At 36.5% G+C, this 18,948-nt stretch overlaps 1 protein-coding gene and 1 long non-coding RNA gene across 3 annotated transcripts in view; both read right to left on the bottom strand.

The window, feature by feature from the left end:
- LOC106963104 (complement C1q-like protein 2) overlaps window positions 1–2,933 on the bottom strand; it is a 33,009-nt gene extending 30,076 nt beyond the window's left edge. For both annotated transcript variants that reach the window (XM_015057840.1, XM_015057839.1), the window contains exon 1: window positions 2,923–2,933. The gene's annotated coding sequence lies outside the window, so the exon portion shown is untranslated. The remainder of the gene's footprint in view (window positions 1–2,922) is intronic.
- A 2,656-nt stretch (window positions 2,934–5,589) lies between these two features.
- LOC106963111 (uncharacterized) lies at window positions 5,590–8,882 on the bottom strand. The gene is made up of 3 exons (XR_001428125.1): window positions 8,807–8,882; window positions 7,312–7,491; window positions 5,590–6,463 (listed from the first exon to the last, which is right to left on the bottom strand). It is a non-coding gene; the product is annotated as an uncharacterized LOC106963111 (long non-coding RNA).
- Between the last annotated feature and the right edge of the window lie 10,066 nt (window positions 8,883–18,948).

The raw sequence follows: 18,948 nt of genomic DNA, 5'->3' as shown, positions 1-18,948 counted from the left end.
AATCCTAAGACCCCTCTCATTCAATATCTATGTGCTCCTACTAGCTCAGGTTATAACAAGAAATAAAATTAGCTACCATCACTATGGAGATGATACACAGCTCTACTTCAAGATTTCACCATGTTATTCAGAACCATCCAAGCATTGAATGAAATCTGGGAGTAGTGATGACCTCTGACCTGAACACATAGAGACAGGTACAAAGTTGGCCTTTTATCACCTGAAGAACATTTCCAGGATTAAAGGACTAATGTCTGAGAGAGATCTAGAGAGATTCATCCATCTTTAGTTGCATCGATTACTGCAACACACTGCAGCACAAAAAGTGGCAGATTTGACACCTGTTTACTGACGTGAGCGCCGCTATCAGCTATCAACAGCTAGCAGGGCAGCACATTTTGGTTCACTGAAGTTCGGGGGAGTGGGCTGGTATGAGGTGTTAAGGACTCCACTTAACATGTGACTAGCCTCACATTATGCAACGAGCTTCAGCAGACCAACATGGATTCTCAGTCATGCGTTAAAAAAACATCATAATTCATCAATGTCATGTGATTGGTCGGCTGATGTGTCCCCATTGGACAGCGCATTGGTTTTTATAAATAAACTCCACTCCAATCATTTTTATATTTATATTTTTATATACACATTTTATATAATTAGTTTTTATTTTATATATACAGTTTTAATTCATTGTTGTATTAAAACACATTCATATGATATTGCTTATATGTAGCATATTTATGTATGAGGGACAGAATTTGTTTTTATTTTAATTTTTTTTTTTTTTTTTAGCTGTTTACACAGAATATTAAGACATAAAGTGCTCGTCCACTTCTGGCTGTGTTTATTTGTACAAACATGATCTAACATGGCGCTGCGTTCAGGACAGGCCTGACTGGTCACTGAGCTGCTGGTTGGGGGAAACTTGTGGTTTCCACCTCAGCCCATCCTGACTCCCCCTCATAGGTGCCTCTCTCTGCTGCCAGTTCACACAACCTCCCTTTCATCAGCTGTTGACACAGAACAGATGTCAGGCGTCTTTGAGTCATAACGAAACCTCAGCAGAATTTTCCCTAGAATGCACACAAGACATTAAAAACTGAAAAACATCCTTTGAACGCATCCTTACAGAAAATAAAACACATGTGGAAAAAATATATAAAAGTGCTTTTAGAACATATTTTTAAAAATCCTCAGAAGAAAAATATGTACACAGAGTGTAACATATCAGGAGTAGGTTGTGCCAAAGCAGGTTAAGAAATATGCAGATAACATGCCATTTTTTTAATTATAATTATTATTTAAAATGTATTGCATGACATACATGGAAAAAGTGATGAGACTGCCTTATTATTTTGTCATCCAAATCAATGATTATGTGATCAAGTAGCAACTCCTTTTAAGAGCCATTTTGGTTGTTGACATTATTTCAGTCCAAACAAATATACCTTTATTTTCATTGGGTATTAACATGAACAGTAAAGAGAAGTCACAGACAGCAGGGCTGAGTTCAATTCATGGCAGTGGCAGCTAGACGTGTCAGCTGCCACAAGCTGCCACGGCTGCTGCTGCTGTTTTGGGGAGTGTCTCTGGCAGCTGCCACGGTTTTCATAAAAACATATTAGTTATATTGCCTGATAGCAAATAACTATATTTGAAATAACAATGTTATTGGTTATTAAATCATATGGGACTTGTAATATTTTGACTGAATTTACTTGATGGAAAGTGGCATTTCCAGTGAGTAGTGGCAGCCGTCACCAAGTCTGTGGCAGTTGCCAGCAAATCAGTGGTGGCTGTGTGTGTGTATGTAAATGTGTATTGTTGTTTAATTGATCTGATCAAAATAAACATTCATATTGAATCTGCCACAGCTGACAGTCAAAATATTGCAGTTCTTCTACGGTTTAATAACCTATGACATCATCATTTCAAAAATGATAATTACAAACAAACAAAATAACTAATAAGTTTCCTAAAAACTGACATCCGAATTCCCCAAAACAGCGGCAGCAGCCATGACACCTATGGCACCTCAGCGGCAGCTGCCACTGCCATTAATTTAGCTTCCTGAATTTGGACCAATGACTTATTCATGTAATATGTCACCCATATATTAAACCGCTACAGCTCCCAGGTTTTGCAGCAGTTCTTTTGTGAGGACAATTCCCTCTTCCACAAAGTTTATCCTTGACTCGGTTAATAAGAATACATTTGTGAGCCAGATACAATAGCTTACCCTGTAAATAAGTTGGTCATTCCTTTATGTTGCATCCACTGACCTTTTGGAGTCCTCTTCCTGCGTCCCTTTGTTCTCCCCTGGGTGTTTGTCAGTGACATTGTTGACTCTGAACTGAGCGCTCTGTGTGGTTGTAAATTTTCTTTTGGCTCATTTTTGGCATTTGAACTTTTGTATGGTGCAAAGCTTGGATGGGGAGTTAGGTAGGGGATCTGTGTCATTTTCCTTTGTCTAATTTCTTCAGCCAGAGAGTTTAGTAATTGTACTTTTTGAGTTTTGTTTCAGACTGGAGTGGGATTTTTTTTTTAGCTATAAAGGGGTGTGTTTGTGTTTGTTTTAGGTTTGGAGACCCTGAAGTCTTTTTACCACCCTTTGTGTTTCCAAGGCCCTGAAGTGGATAAAAATGGAAAAATAAATAATTGACTAAAGTTGAGTTTCCTTTGATTATTGACCTCCACTGTTTTTTGTAAATTGTGTTACATCTTGTGCCACTGTAGAGTGACAGGACTGTAATGGTTGTTATAGGTTAAATGCAAAGATGGCTGCAGCTCAATGGGGCCCACCGGGGGGAATATGAATACCATTAGAGCCATAAATCTAAATTATTAACAATTTCTGGATTTATTCACAGAAACAGAATATTTACAAGTATTTCTATCTATTTATGACCCTCAACCAACAACTTTGCCCCCTTATTCTAACGTCAAAAATCAGCCAAAACCATCCTGCATTGACGTTTTCAACTAGTAGAACACAAACTGTCCCATCCACAGATAGAGCACATAACACCAGTTTTAAAGTCCCTACACTGGCTCCCTGTAGCTCAAAGAATAGACTTTAAAATACTGTTGTTAGTTTATAAATCACTGAACGGTTTAGCACCGCAATACATTAAAGATCTGTTACTGCTGTACCAACCGTCTAGACCAGTGGTTCTTAACCTGGGTTCGATGAACCCCAGGGGTTCGATGAGTCGGTCTCAGGGGTTCGGCGGAGCCTCTGCCGCGGAGGTAAAGACTGTGTAAAGTCGTGATGACGCCCCGCTTTGCCGTCACTTGCTGCAGAGGATCACGTTACATTGCTTAGCCAATCAGTGCTGCGGAGGAGCACTGATTGAAGGAGTTCCACTCTCAGCATGGATTTGATCTTGTGTTTTTAATTCCTTCAGCAAAGCTCACCGTTTTTACCAAATGGGGTATATGCCACGAGAAGTGGTGACGTATTTCCGTTTGAATTTATTCCACATAGGTTGGTTCCGGGTCCTGCTTGCTCCTATTGTTCTTGGCCGAAGCTGCAAGATCTGTACCATGAAAAAGACGCAAAACTTAAAATGTCTGTGAGCTGCTGGTGCAACGACTGAGTTTTGTGGTGTGCCGTTGTTTCCAGTAATTAGTCGGTACCATCCAGTGCTTAGTTTTTTCATTTTCCAGCTGATATCAAGGCAACAGCGGACTGTAACCAAAACTTAGCCACTACAGCTAACACACGGTTTGTAGCTGCCTGGTATTTCAAAGCTTGAGGATATTGAAGATCCAGCGTCAGAAATGGGAAGATGGGGGATATAAAGGGAGTTGTACGTGGTTCGTTTAGTGGAATAATTTGTTGGAGGAAAATAATGCCGGAGGAAATCCACTGCAACGGGAACAGGCTGAGAACAGAGGCAGCGATTCGGCACAATGTGTGTGTGTATGTTGATGTGCGTTTATGTTATATGGAGTATGAAATTATTTTTAGGCAACTCCTTAGTTTTTTGTTTATGTGACAATTATATAAAATACATTTAACATGCAGTCGGAGCGATACTGAGCACGGTAATTTAAAAACAGCCGAGAGCAGCAATGCTCCAAACCACACAAGAAGTCAGTCAGATTAAGGTCCAAAACCTTCGCTTTACAGCCGTTTAAGTGGCACCGACCCACATAAAAAACCCACAGAACAAATGGTGCAAATCACGTATTTCCCGAATCCCGAATATATGATTATCTACCTTTGCTGTTTCATAATTATTATCCACGTTAGAGTGAATTTTTCCACTTGACTGCTATAATCTGTTCTTGCGTTACACAACGTATTTTCTCTTTTTTTCCCTCTGAGATTCTGCTTAGAAAATGAGGTTATGAAGTTACATCCTCCTGCTGCTTTTTGTTTTTAAAATGGTTAACGGTTACTGTGGGCAAATCCAGCAAGGACCAAGTGAAAAACTCCATCTCTAACACAGAGTGACCTGTGCACCGGAAGCAGGCTATGTGGAAAAAAAATGCGGAAGTGCTAAAACGGAAGTCCGTGGTGTACTTCTAAATCTGCTCCTTAGTCCCAACTTTTCGGGGTTGGTACTGCCTCTAGTGGCATGGGGGTGGTAACACAGCTAATATAATTACATTACTAAATTAGAATACCGTGTCGGCGGGGGAGGGGGAGGAGGAGAATCAGAAGGGTTCGGTGAATGTGCGTATGAAACTGGGGGGTTCGGTACCTCAAAAAAGGTTAAGAACCACTGGTATAGCACATTTCAGCAGCAAGGCATTTCAAAGTGCTTTACATAATTAAAATAAAAACAGCATGTGACACTGAATAGACAATGAGAAAGAGAGAGATTTTAAGAAAAAGAAACAGTGAGAAAGAGAAATAAAAATAATTAAAATAAAGATAAAGAGATTTAATAAAAAATTTAATAAAATAAGAAATAAAAACATTATCCACATGAGGACTTGCCCTTATGGTGTCTCCTCCAAAATAAGAGGCTCTACAAGCCTTTCCTTCTGTAGGACTTTAGTCAAGTCACCATTTGACAAGGTCTTATTTATTCCAAATTTGTGGTGCATAGAAACTGAATGCTGCTTCTCCTCGTTTTGTTCTGGTTCTGGGGATGCAGAGCAGGCCAGAACCAGAAGATCTGAGGGGTCTAGACCAGTGGTTCTTAACCTTTTTTAAGGTCGATAAGAACCACTGTGCTATACAAATAAAATTTTATTAATTGATTGATCCACAGGGATCAGACCAAGGAAACCATATGACTATATTTGCTGATTCTCCCTTTATCCTCTACATATCCCGAAATATTGTAAATATTGCCATAATGTTTATGCTCCAAATTTTAGCTTCATTGTTTTGATCACTTTTGACTTTTCTGTCAGAAAAAACAAAATCGTGACTTGAAAAGAGAACAAGGACACAGAAGGACAATGGAGCTTATGGAAGAAAATAAATGTGAACGACAAGCAAACTTACAATGAATAAATGATTATGAAATTTTATTGAACCTAAGCAAAGACCAAAGCAACATGCTAGAAATATATTTTCCAAAATGATCAGTTAAACACAAAAAGTCGTTCACAGCACTTAGAAAATGTTTTGTTTTTTGGCTGCAAAATATAAAACTTTATTGTTATGATTGTTACTTCATATATATTTATCAGGGATGCAAAAGTATATAAGGTATTTCCCATGTTTAGGATCTATGTGATTCAGAGATGTAGATAAATTTAAGTTACAGTTATGTTGTCCCATGTAAAAGCTGGTTGTCGTGGTAACTTGATGCTCTGGACATTTGGACTAATAATTCAATTTAATAGCAACTCTAATTAGGTAGGAAAGAACAACTTCTCAATTCAAAATTACAACCAAAACACCCAGATTTTTAAAAAAAGACATTAGTTTTTGAGATCTAACGCCTCAAAATCAAACCACCAACAAAGGTTTTCAACAATGATATTTTAAAAACTGTAAATTGTACTTTGTCTTTCACCGATCATGTGGTATCTCTGATGTGTTTATAAAATAAACTCACCTAAACTTAAAGCAAAGCAGATAAAAGCTGAACTAAAGCTGGATATGGAGAGATATAGCAAAGCAAAACAGCGTATTTGCCAAACCTGGAAGACAATTCAGATATCAAACCAGAGATTAGTTTATGGCTTGCAGATCTGATTTGTATAGAGTGGCCCATTGACTTGGCTGCTTTCAAAGTGAACAGGAAGGCAGCGGTTGTCGACTTTGTCACAAGCGACAGTCACATATCTATCTCTGCTATAAAGATCAGTAACGCTGCAATCATTTGTATTGACGATGAGGTCATGCAGCCAAAGTGGGCTTGTACTGGTGCACAAGTTGATCCTTTGATTTCTGCCAGAGCCGTTGCAGATCTCCTCATAACGATTTTCAGCTCCTTTATCAACGAAGGACTGCCGAGGTCTGTCACAGAGTTTGTATTTTTTCAGGTAACTGAAAAAAACAAAATGTCAAAACCTGTTATTTTATGACTTTGGAAAAAAATCAGCAAGTTAACAAAGCAAATAATTTTTATAGAAATATTCTAACTCGTGTGACTGAATTTATTTGCAATTGTTATTTGATTTACAATCCAATAAAAATCTACATACAGTTGCTGGTGACTAGGTGCTTTTTATATAGGCATATATGTAGTAATATAATATCTTTATGTGTGGAATCAACAGGTATTATTATTATTCTACATATGCCATTAAGACTGTGCGGTGATTTGAGGAGAAAGTAACAAGTAATATTTAATATCACGTTTTATGGTGCTGCATCTATTAGCAATATGACTTTTCTTTATATCTTATGGAACTGCATATTTTAGCTTTTGTTAGAAGAGGGAACTTTGTCAGTGAAATTAGGATCTAACATGACAATCAGAACAAAAAAAACACAATCCTTTATTTCCATACATGAACAAGCAGCTCTCAATAGAAGTTGATGTATATTCTGTAGTGGTTTTTTTTTTTTTTTGTTATTTTGCTTTATTTTTCAAATGTTCTTGTATTTATTTACCTATATCACCAATTTTATACTTTTTGTATGTTTGTATTGAGTGTTGGGCATTTCATGAAGCACAAGGGAATTAACCTGCTAGCTTGGATAATTGGGTTTTATGTTTTGTAATTTCCTTGCTGGTAAAGCAGCCCAGTATTTTAGTTAAGCATCACTTAACTAAAATAAGTCTATTGCTAAATAGACCAAAGCAAGTCGTACACTGGTGGTGTGTCCAGTAACTGAATCCCATCAAATTGGGATGATAAATGGGTTTTATTTTTTACAGAGTAACTTACTTTGTCCATTGAGCTTTTGAGGAAGTGTCAAATTGCTCCTTCAGAACGTGGTTGCGAACAAAATTGCTGTAGGCGTTGTTATTAGGATTCTCCATACAAGGAGAAGAATTGTAGGCTGAGTCTGAGTTCCCTCCAAACATCAGGACAAGGACAGCGATCAGAAAAACAGCGTTCATTTTTCTAAAATGACAAAAAAAAAAAAAAAATATATATATATATATATATATATATATATATATATATATATAAAAAATACTTGTCAGGAAATTGACATAAAAATCTGAAATGAGTTTACTCTGGGTTTGCCCTTTTAGGGCCACAGCCCACATGGGCCCTAAAAGGGCAAACCCATGTGGGGCCATTGTGGAACCCATATGGGACCCATATGGTCTGCCCTCCTTTTCCTCACATGGGGCCCACCTAGGCATGCCAGTTTCTTTTTAAACATTGCAGTGTGTTTGAACCAATTGAACTGTTTCATATATGATATGAGACAGACTAAAAGATTCAATATGAAGTTACAGAAAAATGAAAGAATGGTTTTAAGTGTGGTAAACATTGCATTTGAACTCTGACACCCCTAAATAAACTCAATAAGTATTGCCTTTAGAAGGCCGGTCCACCAGAGTGCAATGAGATCTTAAGTCCATTTGTTCTCCATAGATGTCTGTTAGAGAACAGCAGTGAACAAACAGCTTCATGAAGACCATAAATAAAGTGAGCTGGCTAACTTACGAAATTACATCCAAATCAAAGATTAAACCTTTTTTTATCCGTGCTTTTTAATGTCCTTCTGCTAATATTCCATCTCAATGTTAATTAATAAATTAAAATTATTATGTTTACTTGTAAGAGGAGAGAAATAGAACAATGCATTCCATGCATTTGTTAGTTTGTAAAATTTGATTTATTTGATTTATTTATTTTTTTGTTTGGCTTCACAGTTGTCTTTCACAAGATGGTGGATTGAAGCCAAAACAAATTCTATATTTCCTGAATCTTGAATGAAATATATTTATTTATCCAAAGAGTCAAGTCAGTTAAATCCAGCCTAAAAATTAACTTGCTAATTTTCTTATTAATTTTTAGTTGTTGATTAGTTACTGTGTTTTGGGATTGAATATAAATATGTTGTTTGTGATAGAAATAAAAACTGGCTTGAAACAAACCTCAATATATTTTTATGTAAACTTAACCGCACTAACTTTTTTTGTTAATACATTTTATTATATATGTAAAGTGAATTTAATTGTCCTGTTTTGGGACTTTTACAGAAGCTTTTGTTCCTGTAAAGTGATAAATTTAGAGGTTCTGTCAGATTAAATCATATTTGCCTTTTTAGGCCCAGATACATGACGATATTATGTTCTTTATTTTAAAAAACAAAGCAGCAAAACAAAGGAAAGGTGATCAGCTAAAAGAAATTCCCTAAAAACACATTCTACTGATTGACCAAATTCTTAACATTTGCTTGTTGTGAAGAGTTGTGTCTCACCTCAGATCAGTCGGTCTCTGTGTGTGAATGAAGACGATCTGCTTCTCCTGAAAGTGGAGTTCTTTAGAAAACTGCAAATATTTCTTCTCTTTTATACGTTTACTTGAGTGCAAGTAACAAACAACAGCCAATCAAACCATTTTATTCTAATTTACTCTGTAATGTCTGTCATGGTGACACAAGTTACGAAGTACTTCTGTTTAGTGGAAACCCTGGAGATAATATCACTTGTAGTCGAGCCGCAGCGTGTGTGTAACTGCTGTTGGGAAACAGTGTGGGCAGCATCGGTTGTGTAAGAAAACACAAGTTCCTTCACTGGCTGTTGTGGCATACAAAATTTTGATCAAATCTTTTAATTAATTGAAACCAAATAAAAAAACCATTCCCCTTTAAAAATTTTCCTTTTGTGTTTTTTTTTTTTTTTTTTGCTGAATTGCAACATGGACATATGGATGGATTCTGCATACACAACCAATCTATGCAGGTTTTAGAGAATACAGGTTCGAACAATAAACAATAAAATAATTTTACTCTAATGGAAATAATGACAAAAATACAGATTCAGAAGGATAAATATAAAAGTTCCCTGTTTGTATCCAGATTAAAAGCATCGAACCAGCACTGCATACTGTCACTTAAAATACATTAGAACGTGGTTCCAGTGAGTCAAATTTTGTCACATTAGAAGTATCATTTGAAAATATTAACTTTTAAATAAGTAATAAACTTTGAGCCCACATTTCTAATTAAATTTATACTGTTTTTTTTAATCTAACTGATGTTATATTCTAAACTTAAATGTCAAGTTTGCATTAACTGTAAGCAGAAAATCATCAAAATTAACATACGGTCAACATAATGTAACTTTTCATAACTTTATGAATATAATTAACTGAAATAAATGGGCTTCTCAATGATGTCTTAAAAGTCCAATTTCCTTCAGCATCCTGTTGGGCAACAGTAGCAGTGAAGTGGGCATTGTCGACCTTGGAATCGACCTCAAGTCATTTTGCTGACCTGCATTTTTATTTTAGCTCAACCTTTATATGGGATAAATTTCTAACACAAACCCTTATCAATGTATCAGAACTCTGTACCAGCCATTGTTAAATTTACAACTAGCATATAATTATCTTTGATGTCAATTCCAATTTCTTCTCAGCATAAATAAAAATCTTCAAAATGCTATCATTTTTTAGTCTGTTAAACTGATGTCTCAGTATTTTTATATTTGATGTCTGCATATTGCAAACAAAGAAAAAAGTGTAAAGACATTTGTAAGACAATTGCCACTTCTTTCTAACTGGCCATTTGTGTTTCAAGAAATGTTTCGTGAACACGCAACGTAACAATAGCAAGTCACAATATATAAGCTATAGAGTCACTTTTCTAAAAGTGTTTGCTGAAAGTGCCCCCCACCCCCCCAAAAAAAACAAAAAAACATCTGACACTTTTATGAAAGTATACAGTTAACATCCATACACATACAAAGAATGACTTTTGAATTGTTTTTGTGACCAAGGTGGTCAAAGGGTTTAAGAAAGCTTTGACCCAGACCCTTACATGGACAAGTTGATAAATACTAATTGTCATGTTGCAATGATTACTTGTTACTGCAACATGATGACAAGTAATGACTGCGGTGTGTTGAACCACCAACTGTTATCTGTTCAGTAGCGCCTGCAGCTGTATGGCAGTTCGCACTGTGCATACCTTAACATTTTCCCTTGAATAACATTTTTTTTATTATAGTTATTTGAGATTTTATTATTTTCACCTTTACTATTGACAAAATTGTGGGAAATAAATAAAAATGATTCTTTGTGTCAAAACATCCTGTATGTAACTCATCTGTGTGAGTTTTGTCCGGCTAGCAGCTTGACATTCTTTCTGTAAGCTAAATGTGGCTAATCTGTGAAGCTAGCTAAATACAAAAAGGGTTGAGTGGACCCAGTAGGAGCTTGTTACCCAGTGCTGCGTGGTCCCAGTCGCACTGACCCCACATGCGCTTTTACCAGTTTTCTTTTTTTTCCCCATGGTTTTTGTGAACTAAAGAGCCGACAGGAAATGTCCATCATTTCTCCATTGAACAACCTTGACTTCTGCCATGCTCTTCCTGAGCGTCGTCGCACTAAGACTGCCGGAGGCTAAGGTAATGGAATCATTACAGCAGGCTAGCATAGCTTTCCCAACTAATGTAAAGTAATTGACAGCATGTTGTACTGAAAGCAAACAGCTGAAAACTGAGACAAAATTAAACAGGCCTTCATGTTTCCAATTTGTGAAATATTCAGAATGGGAAACCAAGCAACAAATCCTCCAGTTAAAGGCTTTTTAACATGGTCCATATTACATCACAACATTATTGCTATTAGTGAATATAATATTACTGTCCCATTCTGTTTTAGAAGAATTTAAATATTAACAACTGTTATATCCATCCATTCATTTTCTATACACCCTTGTCCCTTAGTGAGGTTGGGAAGGGTGCTGGTACCTATCTCCAGCGAACATTTCGGGTGAGAGACGGGGTACACCCTGAACCAACTGTTATATTTTGTGCTAAAACGCAAATATGTTGTCCAAAGCAGCTAAACAAAAACAACAATGTTCATGCCGCCCTAGACGAGAAACCGCTCTGGGTCGCCGCCCACGTTGCCTATATATGCCATGTGGGTGGTGCATCTATGCATCGCCCACATAACCAAATAACAAACCGCGATATGGTTTGTTATATGGGCAGAATTGGAGAATTGCTCCCTGGGTTGCAGCTATTTTTTGTGAAGACAAACTCTTCCACAAAGTAACAGCAGGAAGTTTATCTTTGGCTCAGTTAAAAAGAGTACATTAGTTTATCATAAACTTTACCCTGTAAATAAGTTGGTTATTCTTGAGCAATCAGTTTTTATAAGCAGGTAGTTAACCAGTTTCAGAAAAGTTTTTATTTTTATTTTTTATTTGTGATGAAGCAAAAAAAAAAAAAAAAAAGAAAAAGATTATTTCTAATGACAGGAAGGAATCAATATTTTTCATAACCAATGATTTTATTGTTTTGATTGCTCTCCCAACTTTGACTTTCTGTCAAGAAAACCAAAACCACGAGCTGAAAAGAGAACAAAGACGCTGAATAACAATGGAGTTTATGAAAAGAAATAAATGTGAATGACAACAGAACTTAGGATGAATGAATGATTATGAACTTTTATTGGAGCAAAGCAAAGAACAAAGCAACATGCTGCACAGCTTTGGCAAAACAATCATTTAAACACAAAAAGTCGTTCACAGCACTTTGAAAATGTTTAGTTTTTTCGCTGTGAAATGTAAAACTGTCATGATTATAAGATGCACTTCATATATTTTTGTCAGGGATGCAAAAGTACATAAAATATTGCCCATGCTTCGTTTATCTGTGATTTAGAAATGTAGATTAGCCTAGTGACATTTCTATTGTCCCATGTAAATATCTTATTTTAATTTCAACATCAATTAAAAAAACAACTTTTCTCTATTCAACATTAGGACTAAAAAACTCAAGAGGTTTTGCAAAGCATTATTGTTTTTAGTACTCAAGGCTCATTACAATATCTGACTCTTTGTATTACATCACCAAAAATTTTCAATGCTGATATTTTAAAAGTTGTACGGTACATCTTCCATTGATCACGCGATATCTCTGATGTGCTTACAAAGGCTTAACTAAAACCAGCAAAAAGCTCAACCAAAGCTTGATATGGAGGGATATAGCAAAGCAAAACAACATTTTTTCTAACCTTGGAAGAAATTTTCAGATCTCAAACCAGAGATTAGTTCTTGGCTGACAAGTTTCATTTGTATAATCTGGCTCATTGTCTTGGATCCTTTCAAAGTGAACAGGAAGGCAGCGGTTGTCGACTTTGTCACAAGTGACGGTAACATATTTCATATGTTCTACCCTAGCTCTAACTTTGCAACGCCCAGTGACTTCGACATTATACAGTCTAACTCTGTTGGTGCTGGTGCACCAGTTGCTACTTCCTTGATGCTTCCCAAAGCCATTGCAGATCTTCACATAAAGATTTTAATCTCTTTGCTTAACGAAGGACTGTAAGGGTCTTCCACAGAGATTGTGTCATCTCAGGTAACTGCAAAAACAAAGCAAACAACAACAAAAACAACTGGTACTGAGATGCACTGTAAACAGAAATTAGTTGAACCAACTTAATACCCTAACTTACCCTAATTTAATTATTATGGAATTCTCTAAACAAAAACCCATTGGCCAATTTCGATGATTGACATGTCTTTCGAACCGTCAGAGCCAATAGAATCCGAGGGTGTTGACATTAATACGGAACCTAAAGCCATTCACCAATTACAGCTAGGAATACGAATGTGGCGTAGATTGACGGTGTTCGCCTCTAGATTTTGTTTATGGTAGCTAGGAGACGGAAGAGGCTCTGGGCAGAGCCGAAAACAATGTGAGATGGACGCAGGGAATATGGATTATCGAACCAGGAAATATTTACTATAATAAGGATTATGACCACGAAACAGCAAAGGTAGGACTGGATTTATGCTTTTAGCTTCGTGAAATTGACTATTTATTTTTTTCTTCTTTAGCTGCTGGTTCAGTGAGTTTTGCACGTAGCGTGGTGACTCTGGTATTTTTGGAAACGGCAGAGCTTCGGCTTTACTCTGATTGATAGTTTGTGAGGATCGGGCCACCAAGCTCTTTCACTGTTAAGTTTTTTTTTTGTTTGTTTTTTTACCGGGTATGCCTCGTTAGCATCTAATTACGTTTCTTTTTATCAAGCTGCTTCGTGTTCAACCTGGGTGTTGTTGAGGTAGAAAATATTGTTTCTATCATTTAGAAGAGCTTTTTCCCGATCTGTGGATATGCAATATCCAATATTGATAAATGTATAGCATGTGTTTTCAACCGATCTTGTTGCGGCAAATTTGGGTCCTCTCGTGACAGACAGACAAATTGCAGTTACAGCAATACATGTGAATGTAACTTACTACTTTCCACCCTATGTGGCAGAATCAAAATATTTTTCCACATTGTGAAGTGCTTCTACTTTCTGTGTTATCCTTACAGGGAGCTTATAGGACAGTAAAATAGTATGATTTTATTTGTTTTGGTTCACACAATGAGCCACTGACAATTTTCGTCAAAGTACCGGCAAGAATTTAAAGCTACTTTCACCCATGAGTACAACACAACAGCAAAAACATTCAATGATCAATTAAAATTAAACTAAATGACTGTATTTGCAACCCCCCACCCACTGTCTTGTGTATTAAGTCTAACTCGGTCTCTAATTCAAAGCAAGTATTGATACATTACAATCATCAGCAGAATGTCCAGTTAGTAGCAGAGAGTCATCAGCCGTCACAACGCAGCAGCAGAACTAAAGGATGAAGACGAGGAATTGATCTGCAGTTTTATTTTCTATACTGATTCCGTGAAAAGGGTGTTAGCCTAAACATGTCATTTCTTATTTTTTGACTAAGTGTGATCAAACTGGCCTTATCTAGTTCTGACCAGTTGTGAAGGTGTGAACAGCAGCTGTGTGCATGCAAGCAGGATCTAAGATGTACAATTCCTTATATGGAAGACAAAACATGACCAATTTCCTCCACAGCACTCAGCAACAGACTACTTCCTCAAAACAGTTGTATCGCTTTGAGGTTCAACTCAAAACTGATAAACAGAGTTAGCCCGGCCATTGATTCTTACTCAGTTCCACTCAATTCTCATCTGCCATCAGTGCCCCATCTGGGATTTCTCCCACTGAAGTGGATTTCTCAGGATGAGAGTTGCCTATTGTTGCAGTTTGACAATGGCAGTTTGTGTTGGTCATGCAACCAAGGCGAATGTTTAAGACATTTTATTGCTGACAAAGATGCCATGGTGCTAAACCTATGGGGTTGTTTACAGAGTCATGTTGACAGTAGCATATTTTGCAAAACTGCAATGGAATCACTTTTTTTCACATCATACAGGCCACATGATCAACAACCGGCTGAAGATGACAGGAAGTAATGAGATGTGAATATTAGCAGTTTTTGCGGTGGTGGTCCAGTGATTGACTCATCATTTGTAACATTGACCTTTAACACTTAGGTTTTGGAAGGAGTTTACCAGATTTTTTAATGAACGTATTTTGAGGGATGTTTCCTCACAATGGGTAAATGGAGTTTTTGTTTGTTTATTTTTTTCAGAAGCCCCAGAATGGATGCAAAAAATTGTTATAAAAATTTTTTGCTAATTCTTTTGGCTAAATTTTACATTCATAAATGTAAATTTGTTAATAAATCAACATATTTTCTATATTCTGTTAAGGATGTGGAACTATATGTTGAATGAGTAACAGACTCTACCAACAAAATTTTATATAATTTTAGGGCAAATTGAGATTTAGTTTAGAATTCACTTTGAATCTCTATAAACCTGCATTTGCAGAATGACTTAATGGAGAGGTATTATGCAAAAGCAACTTTTTTTTAGCCTTATACCATGCTTTATAAACATAATATATAGCAAGTAAGTATACTACTTTTCCTCTTTCTTGTCATGACACTCCCCACTGTCTATTTATATATATATTTACAGTTACACTTGCTATTAACTTTATTTTTATTATCATATAAGTTATTGTGTCTGGCCTCATACGTCTGATCTTACCAAAGATCAGACGTATGGGGCCAGAAGACTTCACCAACTGAGATACTGATGGCATTAACTTTATGCTTTGGACAATGGTAGGCTATTCATTCCCATAATGAGTGTGGCTAACTGGCATTGTATGTTTAAACATTTTCAAATAAGGTGCAGAAACATATATATTTTAAAGTTAAAATCACTATAGCTCAAGAGAGCTCTGTATGTCTACATGCAAACCTGTTTGACGTTTTTGGTCTGATGTGTTTGTCTTTAGTGTCGGAGAGCAGAACAGCCATAAAAGAAAAATGAAGTAGAAAGTAATTATTATAAGAATAAAAATACAAGGGTGTGCTGTGGTGGTGCAGGGGTTAAGCACAACCCATGTATGGAGGGCTTAGTCCTTGACACAGCCGTCGAAGGTTTGATTCCCGGCCTGGCGACCTTTGCTGCATGTCTTTCCCCATTTCTCATTACCAACTTTCCTGTCAATTAACTATCAAATAAAGGCCACTAGAGCCAATAAAACCTTTTGAATAAGAATACAATTAATTTGAATTAGCATTCAACATCTGAGATGGACCGGCGACCTCTCCAGGCTGAACCCTGCCTCTCACCCGCTGACAGCTGGAGATAAGCACTAGAACCCCTAGCAACGCTGCAAGTACTAAAGGTGCTAAATAATGAATAGATGGATAGTACACAACATGGTACAACATGACAGAAAAAACATTCAATGATCAATTAAAATAAAGTTCTAAGCCACCACCACTATCCCTGTATTAAGTCTAACTCAGTCTCTAATTCAAAGCAAGTATTGATACATTACAATCATCAGTAGAATGTCCAGTTAGTAGCAGAGAGTCATCAGCCGTTGCAGCGGAGCAGCAGATCTAAAGGACAAAGATGAGGAACTGTTTCAGTTTTATTTTCTGTACTGATTCCGCTAAAGGTGTTACCCTGAACTCTTAAAACTTTGTGTCATTTCTTATTTTTTGACTAAGTGTGATCAAACTGGCCTTATCTAGTTCTGACCAGCTGTAAAGGTGTGAACAGCTGCTGTGTGCATGCAAGCATCTAAGATCTACAATTCCTTATATGGAAGACAAAACATGACCAATTTCCTCCACAGCACTTAGCAACAGACTACTTCCTCCAACAGTTGTACCGCTTTGAGGTTCATCTGTTCAACTGCTTAAAACTCTTTATTGCTGACAAACAGGTCACGACATTAAACCACATGGGGTTGTTTGCCATGCCAAAATTACCTTTACACCTTATTTCATAAACCTGCCATGGAATCACTTTTTCACATCATACAAACCACATGATCAACAACTGGATGTTACTACTGGCGGAAAAGATGAGGAAGACAATAGGAAGTAATGAGACGCATGGTAAGTTAACTTTATTCATATAGCACATTTTCAGGAACAAGACAATTCAAAGTGCTTTACATGAATTAGAAGGAAGTACAAACAAAATAAAATAAAAGCAAAAAGTACTCCACAATTTATAAGCTAATAGGAGTTTCTCTGGACAAACTAATAGAAAAGAAAATTAAAAGTATAAAACTACGCATTGGTTCCCCATGTTTAACAAGAATAAGAAGTCTGTAAGTTACAAACCAGTAGGGGTTTCTCTGGATTCTTGTTTTGTATGTCTAAGTTTGTTGTAGTTTTGTAACCCAGTTCAATAGCAAATATCTAAACCTTTATGCAGAATTTTATAATCTAATTGATGAATATGAGTATTTTAACAAAAAACACATATTTTTTCATCAGACTTAATCCATAAGTGCACAACTAAATGTAGAGACTCCTGTTGAAATCAGATCTTAGTCCAGTACATGTCACACAACTCTGTCACCAACACCGCTAGTCAAACCTGGTGGTGATCAAACCACAGCGGCGTGAAGAAGTTTTCTTCCTCTTCCTGATTTGCACGATTGTCATACTTAAGTGTTTCAAAACATCAAACCAGTTTGAATATTAAAGACAAAAATAAACACAAACAGTTTTTAAATCAAACTATTTATTATTTAAGGAGAAAACAGGCTAACCTATATGGTCTTAAAAACAAACAGCCAAAAGTGTCGCACAGTTAAAATCAAACCCTAAAGTGATGCTACATGGTGTCATCATGGCTGATTCAAATGACCTGACATGTTTCATATTGTCTTATAGAAACTGTTGATCCATACATAATGAAAACTATTCAGATTAGCTGATTAGTGTATTATACCTGCAGGCCTATCTACAGCACAGGTGTCAAACTGCAGTCCTGGAGGGCCACTGCCCTGCAACTTTTAGATGTGCCTCTGCTGCACCACACCTGAGTAGAATAATTAGGTCATTAGCAGGACTCTGGAGATCTTATCTACACAAGAAGGAGGGAATTAAGTCATTTCATTCCAGTGTTTTATACCTTTGGCACATCTAAAAACATAAACGCCACCAGGGGGAGTCATGACTTGCCTACAGCTGAGTAAAGAGCCTATGTAGGGGGGGGGGAAATCAATCACATCAGTTCGAAAGGTGAATAAATAAACACAAAAACAAAGGATATCATATCTGTAAATTGAGTATGTTTAAGTTAGTTATATTTTTCTCCATTTATTACCGTTTTTATGTATTTCAGTTAATGAAAATGTTTTCTCAGTTTCAGCTTATGTTATTTTGTTAGTTTTAGAATTGCTATAACAAGTCTGTGCTAGTCAAATTTATTAGCACACTATGTAAAGCATAATGTATCGTTTTACATAATATGTTCCACTTATGAATCAAAAGCAGGTGCAACTGTGAATTTTGTTTATTTCATGCACGTCCAATCACTGGGGAGTTGGCTCCCTCGTCTGTTGAGTAGGTGTTCCTGCGCTTTCTGTAAGCAGTAGTGAGACTTGGGTCTATGCTTTGCATGTTATCCATGTGAATGATTCTCTCTCCTCTCTGTGAGGTTCCACTGTGTTCTGGTAAATCACTTCCTGGTTCTCCTGATTACTACAAAGAAATCATTATAGTAATCAGTAAAATAGAAAGCAATGCAGCATTTGCAGTGATTAATTGCTTTAAAATGGCGCTTGATAAACTTGAAGAGCTTTTCCCACAAACTGTTGCAAGCTTCAGCGTTCTGACATCCAGGAGCGACAGGAGAATGTTGAAGCATTTACATGTAGAACCAAGAAATATCAGAGAAACTCAGTAAGAATGTGGAAGATTTTGTAACAAAAATTGTGTCATGAATTTAATTCCTGCTGATTTTGTGAAAGGGGTACAAAATATTGTTTCTTTAGAATTAGTTCTTTAGTTGAGGATTTTCATCTTCGATCACCTCAAAAAACTGATCCCATACTTTTCATTCTAAGAAAAACATCAAACCATTCACCTTCGCTACATTTCAAACAAATAATAGATGTTCTTCCCAATATTTGTCCAAAAATATTGTTCCTAGTGATAAAGATGCTGGTCAGCTGGTTCTGGATTAAAGAACCTGGTAG

Source organism: Poecilia latipinna, unplaced genomic scaffold, assembly GCF_001443285.1.
Source record: "Poecilia latipinna isolate Pla-1442-1.1 unplaced genomic scaffold, P_latipinna-1.0 Scaffold1496, whole genome shotgun sequence".
NCBI lineage: Eukaryota > Metazoa > Chordata > Actinopteri > Cyprinodontiformes > Poeciliidae > Poecilia > Poecilia latipinna.
Note: the sequence above shows the minus strand (reverse complement) of the source record. Positions and strands in the feature narration are given on the sequence as shown.